The sequence below is a fragment of the Pezoporus wallicus genome, unplaced genomic scaffold (assembly GCF_028554395.1).
Source record: "Pezoporus wallicus isolate ANWC-B61680 ecotype Strahan unplaced genomic scaffold, APGP_CSIRO_Pwel_v1 contig_1438, whole genome shotgun sequence".
Lineage (NCBI taxonomy): Eukaryota > Metazoa > Chordata > Aves > Psittaciformes > Psittacidae > Pezoporus > Pezoporus wallicus.
The window spans coordinates 1,371,816-1,380,597 of record NW_026638681.1 but is presented as its reverse complement, the minus strand read 5'-3'; positions in this window follow the sequence as shown (position 1 = coordinate 1,380,597).

Genomic DNA, 8,782 nt, shown 5'->3' with positions numbered 1-8,782 from the left:
GGTGTTTCCATCTTCTAACAGCATTACTCATAGCATTTCTGATGTGGTTCATCCCTAATTTAGCTGTCAAGACCTGGTTAATGACTCTGTTCTCCTTTCCAATAGTTGGTGATGTTGCAAATCACTGACAGAGCCTGGAGCTGGCAAGTAGCTTCTGTGTAATGCAAAGCAAAGACAAATCACTCGTCTAGAGATGAATCACTCAGAAGAAAAATATTTCAGCTGCATCTGATAAGCAAGCTGCAAAATATGTGTGGCCTTTTGGAACATAAGACAGAATATGAAATATGTGGAAAAAAAGCATTTCTCGATGGCACTATAAAAAATGTTTAGCATATGGTTAGCAGTTTCCAGTCAAGTGGGAGATAAACCTTTTATAGACTGCTGTAGGAGCAGTGATTTGCTGTCAGTGGCAGTTTCAAAAAGCTCATTCGGATCAACCAGATTAGGAGGTGGAACAGAAATTTGTCAGCTAAACAAGGGAGGTTACAGACCCGAGGAAGAGATACAAAATAAGGTATTTAATTACATGAGGGTCAGTGAAAGTAAGGACATGAACCCATAGAATTTTATTCATCCTGTTAGTCCTATTAAAACAACTAATAAAGGGACTACCCCCTGAGGATGAGTTGTAGCACTGCGCCTCCAGTTTATCTGTTTTGCTGAGCGTCTGAGATAGGAAAAAACTGGAGTTTTCTTCTGATGTTTAGTTGTCCTAGATTGGATAGCAGCAGAGGGTCATATTAGCTTTCATGAGATGAAAGAAATTTAATGCATACTGATTATATGTTACTGCTATGAGCAAAACAGCAACACTTTAGAAAAGTAAATGCTCTTTCTATAAATACTATGCATATATTGTAGAATGAAATTTTCAGCGCAAGAACCTGATCCTTTATTAAGCGAGGGAAGCGCAATGGATGTTGCTATATTGCCCTCTCGTGGGAACAGCGGCTAAAGGCTCCGGAGCTGCGAATTCCCCTCCCTCAGCGACACGGGTTTTCAGCGGCCTAAACTGATGGCCAAGTGATGATCTGCCCGAGGAGAAAGTGCTGAGAGACCTGCCCGTGGTAAATTTTTAGTCAAATAAGTCAATTTTCCCTTAAACCTTCGGTTTCTGCATAAAAGCAGCTCTGAGGCTAGGTCCCTGCTGGAATTGCAGAGGTTGTCCCATAAAGTCCCAACAAGAACCAGTCCAAGGATGGTACAACTCCTCTTCCCAACTCTCTTTCTGCTGGACTTGATGTAGCAAACCGAAATGAAAAAGCAGGACAATGAAGAACATTATTTCATGACATAATGCACAGACAAAGTGCATGCCAGAAGTGAAGAGAGCATACTAGGTATGCAAACCTACAGACATCCATTTTGCCTTATTGTGAATGATGCCATCTATCACACAGATTGCTGTAATTGCCTCCCACATTGCTATATCTCATCTCTATTCTGTGCTGCTCTTCTGGGAATTTTAAAGCAGCATATTCCTGTCTAGCCAAAGTACTTTTGTCACCCGCACTGAGAGTTGTCTGAGTACTTCATAGTCTCTTGAAATATTTATCCTCACACTTTTCTTGTCAGGTAAGGAAATTCTCCACTTTGCAGATGACAAACTGAGGCACACAGATGAATTCTGAGCTCCAAAAAGAGATTTATGCATTCAAAGTGGTGCTTAGGCAGAATTTAAGAGTCTATATCCAAAATGTATCTTGTGAAAAGCCCCTGCTGGCATGCAGGAAGCTGGCAGGGAGTTCCCTTCTCTGCCTGAGGGAGAAGGAAAAGTGACAGAGGTTCAACTCCTTGTTACAAGCCATTTATTTCTGTATGTGAAACAGAAGTTCCTAAATAAAACTGCAGATAAGGCTTCACGTGCAGCCTGTGTTATGCCTTAGGATGGAGGAGGAGGCAGAGCCCACAAAGCTACCCTGCTGTCAGTAGCTGAGGGAAACCCTTTCTCTCTTGTTTTATGCGCATGGGACACCTACAGCCCGAGAGAAAATCTTCCCTGAGAGCCTACTACAGTGTCCACAGGCATGCCATACATGGCCTTGGCTTCTCTGACACGACCGGATAGGTTTATGCTTACTTGTGAAATTGTCTGGGCCTGACCTGCTGCTCAGAATTAATTTCAGAAGCCTGAGCTATCCTGGAGCTCAGTTAAGATGACTTTATCACAAAGCAGGATGCCCTACTTCTGTCCAACAACCAAGAGCACTGCTTCAGGAAACATAAAACCTAAGGTCTTCTAATACCATGCAAATTGAGGCCCCACCTCCCTAAGCTTAGAAGAATACCCTAACTGTCAGGCACTGTGTATTTGGGGTCGGAACGGTCCCCATTTTTCTTGGGCCATTGTACATGTGAGAAAGGAAGGACCACGGCACCAGCAGAGCAGCCATGACCTGGTGCTCAGTGGGCTGTACGTTCCCTGAGAACAGGTCTCTGGCTCCTATTCTGGAACATTTTTCTCTGTCTTATGAGCACAATGTTCCAATTTTCTTAGCAGCCTGAGAAACCACAGAGCACCCCTCCCCAGGTGCCTACAGCCCCCCTCCCCATGGGGGCCCTTGCCTTCAGCTCTCACAAATTCAGCACTTTTGACTACAGAGCACCCCGAGTGCAGCAGGAGAGGTGGGGATCCCCTCTATACAAAATGCCCCATAAGCTGGTAGCTGACGTGATTTTCTGTAATGCAAAGCCATTGGTTCAACTCTCAGCAACGGTGATGCTGACTCAGGATTTAGCCTCCTGGGCATGTCCCTGGCTACAGAAGATGGCAGGCAAGACACCGCAGACTGTGCTTCCAGGGCTCTGAATCCCTGTTTCCCCAGGGAAACATCAAAGACAAGGTTTCAGCTCTCTCGATGCTTCTGACTGACTAGTTTAAAACTCCCCTGTGCTCAGCAGTTTGGCTTTCAGACGTTCCCACATGGATATCTGATTTTCCTGTCTTAAATGGAGAGTGACTGTCACCCCACTACCTCACTGTTGCAGATGGCATGGCAGGGCAGATGCTGACCACATAAATGCCACCTGCTCTAGATCGCCAGCCCTACAGCCCATACAAAAGCTGAATGCTTGCTAAAGTGTTCTGTTGAAGGCAAACAGCCATGCTGAACAGACTCCTTTGTTTTCTTTCTTGCCTTTATGACAGTGATTTTAGAGCCCATCTTCCCTAAAATGTTCTTTCTGAAAGAGTTATTCACCTTGCTTACCAACAGCACTTAAATTTAGGCAACTAATTTAGACATCTACATGGGGAGACTAACCTGCCTGATGTCCCTTGTGCAGCGTATGGAGAAACAAAAGCTCACCCAGAAGCTTTTCAAAGCTAGAACTAAAGGTCAGAGCCTGTTTTAAAGTCACCAGTGGTGGGTTATATTAAAATTCAGTGCCACATCTGGATTTCCTGATTTGTCCTCAAGGATTCTCTCATCTTCAACTGTTAGACTAGGCATATATAAGACTAGGCATCTCCTTCCATTACATAATGCATCTACCTCCTAAATGTAACTGTGTGAGGAGGAATACCATTAGCACTTTTCTACTTGATAATGCAGTGCAGCAGTAAAGGAAAATGTTACATTAGAGAAGAGATACGGTTTTTCTGTAGACTGCAGAGAGCTTCTTTTGAAGCCTCATTCAGCAAATCACTTGGGAGTTGATTCGAAGCCCACCCAAAGAAGATCACATCTTAGTATGTACATGTCTTTAAGCAGATGTTTAAGGACATCTCTATTCAGCAAAGAACACAAATGTGTGTTTAAATCCCACTGAAGGCAAATTTCCTCCACAAGTGCATTATTGAACTGGGATTTTGAAATACATCATCACCTCTATTTGAAATCCTTCCTTACTTTGGAGCTCTACTTTTTCACAAAGAAAAGCCATATGGAACTAATCATGCACATTTTGTCTAGCAGATAGGCATTATAGCAGGTTGTGTTTTCCCTTCAAGTGATTGTCCATATGATCACACAAACTGTGCTGTGCATATATCCAAAAATGCAAGACAAGATTGTTAGCCCTAACACCATCCATACCAATGTACCTCCTGCTTAGTTACATAGTAATTATGAGATGAGCACACTCATCACTGCTTATCTGCCAGCCAAATGAGGCTTCCTTTCTTTTTTTTTATCTAACGTGTGTGTGTCCTGCCCTCACACAGACCTTACTCTTTTTGAGATCGTTTTCATCCTTATTTTCTTTCATTTAACAACTGAACTTTTTCCCTTGTCTGTTGTCTCCTCAGAAACATACAGAAGAGTTCAGACTACAGGAGAGAGATTTTCCTTTCTGGCAGATATGCTATAGACTACTACACTGCTTCAGAGAAAAGTACGTTCCTTCTGGGCACGTTTTCCTGAAACTTCAGTACCGGTTTACAAAGAAACAAGGGAGGACCAACACTGCAGAATTTGTATCAACCATAACTCCAGTGCTAGCAAGGAGGCATCAATCACCTGCAAAGCAGACCAGGAAAGTGGCTCTCTGCCACTATTGACAACTTCATGATATGAGACCTCTCTTTATTTCTGAATCATATAAAGAGGTTTGAAAGAGCTACCTTTCCTTATCAGTGCCTCTACCTCTATCATGTAATGAAAATCAAAGACAAGAGAAGAGAAGAAAGGAGAGGAGAGGAGAGGAGAGGAGAGGAGAGGAGAGGAGAGGAGAGGAGAGGAGAGGAGAGGAGAGGAGAGGAGAGGAGGGGAGAAGAGAAGAGAAGAGAAGAGAAGAGAAGAGAAGAGAAGAGAAGAGGAGAAGAGAAGAGAAGAGAAGAGAAGAGAAGAGAAGAGAAGAGAAGAGAAGAGAAGAGAAGAGAAGAGAAGAGAAGAGAAGAGAAGAGAAGAGAAGAGAAGAGAAGAGAAGAGAAGAGGAGAAGAGGGAAGAAGAGAAGAGGAGGTTCATAGGTTCCTTGGCTCTTATGAGATGAAATAGTAGGTCCCCTCAAATTGCCCTATCATAAGACTCAAGCATGATACTCATTTTATATCCATGTGCACTATTTCAAATGGATCAGTCAATCCAAACATGGTGGGAACAGCTTTCTGAATCTGGAAGACCTTGCGCAGCACACAAGTCAAAAAGTGAGCCAGTGATAGCAGGACCATGCATCTGAAATCAGTTTTCTTTAAATTTACCTTACCTGGAATTATAAGTGACCAAAAGAGCCTTGAAAAAGACTCAGCTGTCCACCAATCCTTATATGAGAGGTCTGAAGAGAGATGATACAATAAGTATGTACATAGAAAACATATTTATGCTAATCATTAAGTATGGCGTTCTTTTCACCATTTATACGCCTCTCCTTCGTCTAAATGACAGAAGTTGCCGACAATCTGTCTCAAGGTTAATCTCTTAACCTTTTCCTTATTCAAGCTGTTGCCTTCATGAGTGTTTTACAAGTGAAATCTGATACCATGGTCTCTACCATTTAATGCTTTGTCTCTTCAGTTGTGGTAAAATACATGCATAGGGATTGCCAAGTGAAAAGCAGCAGGCAGCTGCCTGGAGATTCTTGCTCTAAGAAAGGATGGGACTCTGGTCCAAGAAGTCAGAGGGTACCATTTGATCTCTAAGAATATATAGAATCACTAAGCAACAGTGCACATTATGTTTATCTTTTACTGTGGTCATTCCAGAAGCCAGTCACCCTGCGTGACAGCATATCAACGTAATCTTGAGACACTAAGGTTCAGTGAGACACTGCTGCTGGAGGCCGCCATCTTGCACCTATCAGCCTCTGACACCTTCATATTCTACAGAATAGCTTTGGCAGCTTATTAAAGGATACAGTCTTTCTCCACACTGTCAATCTTCATTATCAACCCCTTTAAACTGCTAATTAGCCAGGTATCTTTCCACATTGGAATCAACCATTACAGAGGCTGAAGTGTCAGACAATGCAACTGTGGAGAGAGACTTCAGTCCGCTTTCTTTGGTGCTACCTATTCACCTTCCTCATCACTTTTCTGGATGCTTCTCACCAGTTTCAACTTTTGTAGAAACTGGCTTATCTTCTAGCATAAAGGCTAGAAAACCAGCCCTTCTCATTTCCCATCAGTAACCCATTTCCCTTAGAGAATGGATTCCTTTTAGATCACCAAGCCGCAGACTCTCACTGTCAACTGCTTTGACAGTCCCCTGCCTGATGGTATGCCCTCTTGTAGTAGCATGAACTTTTAAATAGCTGGAGGAAGTCTGTTTCAAAACAAAACTCTGACTGATGCAATCTGTAACGGATGGCTCCAGGTTTGAACACACTGTATACATTTGTTCACTCTTGTAAAATTGGGTTGCCTGTCCACTGAAGTGCTTGTTTGTGCATCAGTGCTTTAGACAGAGATGTGGACTGTCTGGAAAAGTGTGCCAGCCCTTCCTTTCATAGAGAAGCAATGATGCCTGATGCTAATTCTTACAAGCAAGAAGGGAAGTACCAGGAAATTTTCCTTTGTTGAGGAGAAGCAAACCTCTGTATCTCTCCAGGTGTGATGTCTCAGTCCAGCATTCTGCAGTCTACCCTATTTACAGGAATGTCACCATTCCTGCAGAGAGCCCAAGTCAGTACCGACAGTTCAAGACAGTATCTTTGCAAAATTTTCTATGATCAGCGATGTCCCATGGTCAACTTCTTATGACTTGGAAAGGTAGAAGGTCCCAAACTTCCAGTAAAGGGATGTTGGGAAGCGTGGCTTCATCTACATCATTGCATCCCACAGCACTGTGGCTGGAAGACTCTTGGGGTGAGAGCATGAATGATCTTGCCTAGAATGAAACCTGTTTATAGAGAACACAAAGTAGTCTACTAGATCTGAATGAAGGCCAGTGACATTCTTGACATTATGTATGTGACACACAGGGGGATTCTTTAAGCATGATCCTACAGTACTTGCTGAAACTTAAGAATATAGAGCTCTTCATCAGTCTGTTGAAAGTGCACCTGACAGCTGCAGCCACTTTGCCCTTTCCTACAGGAAAGTGCTTTGTTTTTCCAACTGTTACATCTCTTCAGAATTTCTCTTCCAGTCAGGCATCTGCTCCCTGACTGTGACCAAAATTTGGTTCTTGCAATGATAATGGACCATACATTTGAACTCATTACACCCAGTATCTGCCCTTATCTCCCGTAACTTTAGATAGAGATGTCGGGGAGATCCAGACTCTCATGACTGCTGTGACTGTTACTCCTTGTATAAGCTTTTCTATGGCACAACATTTAATTTCAGATATATCCAAAGTTCTTAAAACAGTTCTCATTCCTTCCTAACTGAAAGAAACCCATCCTTCTCTGGTTGTGACTAAATAGCCTTTATGAGCAACAGAGGCAACACAACACAGAATAGTTGTAAAACTTGATGGGGGTTTTATTTTATTTTAACAGAATACAGCTCTTCCTCAGTTCTTTATATCCAATACAGAGAGATCATAATTACAGTAGCAAGCTATTTGAGATAAGCCAAATGTAGCACCTGTGGAATATATAGCACAATAGCACAATTTTTAAAGTAGCATGTAATTACTCCTGTTATAACTCATGTGGTGAGTACTGGGTTCATCTAGAGTGAGACCTTATTGTGATTTAAAGAGAAATGGCAGGTTGTGTAAATCAGATACCAATAACGACTAAATAGCAAAGTTATGCACCTCACAGTGCACACTGCGTTCTTTCTCTTTAAAAGCGATGGGTATAGTTCCAACTCAAATTGCTGTGTCTGTCATTGTGTCATTCTTGCTCATGTCACAGCACTGGGGCTATGAGACAAACTCATCTCAGTTCTTCTCTCTTCAGGCTGCTTAGCATGAAGCATTCTGAGCATTTTATTAGCAGTTTTTTGGACTCTGTAAAGATGACATGTTCATCCTGCGTGTTGTAAATAGACCTCTGCATTATGATGTGATGCTGTCTAATTTGCACACATATAAACACACCTAGCACAGACAGATATGTGTGTACAGTATTTCCTACTGAAAAGTTGTACTTTAAATATTTTTCAGACATTTAGTGTTTGGGGAGGTGAATATTTAATGTAAGTGTAAAGATTTGCATTAATCCTTGTCTGTAAATCAAAAGGAGAGAGAAAACCTAAGAGTAATACAGCCAAAATGTCTCAAAAATACTATTCTATGCATTAAGTTTCTCTGTGTTTAAAGTATATCTCAGCTCTTTCCAGTTACCTAAGCTAGTATAGTGGGTATATATTCTGGGAAACTCCAAAGCTCTATGTTCCATTACCATATCAGCTCTGAAATGCATTGCATTGATCCTACCACAAATATTTGTCTACTGTAGAATATCTAATGTCAGGAGAAGGTAATGTTGAGGAACTTATATTTCCTACATGGGAGATGGATACAGAGAGGGTAGGAATTTATGACAAAGAGAAAATTTGAAACACTTTTGTAATGGCTATCATTTAGAATAGACAGATGATTGTAACGTTAAATGGGCATCCAGCAGAGTGAGATGGAGAAGTTGAATTGTTATTAACAGCTCTAATTTGTCATATAGCTGTACTTGTGAGTGGGTGTTTGTTATTTGCTTAATATACTTGTAAGAGAATGAAAAAGGAATGTTATCAACATTATAAACAAATATTAGTATTTTTCAGTCCCAGGTGGGACTGAATGAGTATTTTGTTTACTGAAAAGGCAGCTTGGATTCTCGTCTCACAATTCACATGGCAGATAATTTGGAGTTGGCCTTGATTTGAGCTGTAGGGTTAGCTGTGAATCAGAAAAGAACTGAAGGAGGTAGGTGTGTGTGCTTCCTTGCATGCTG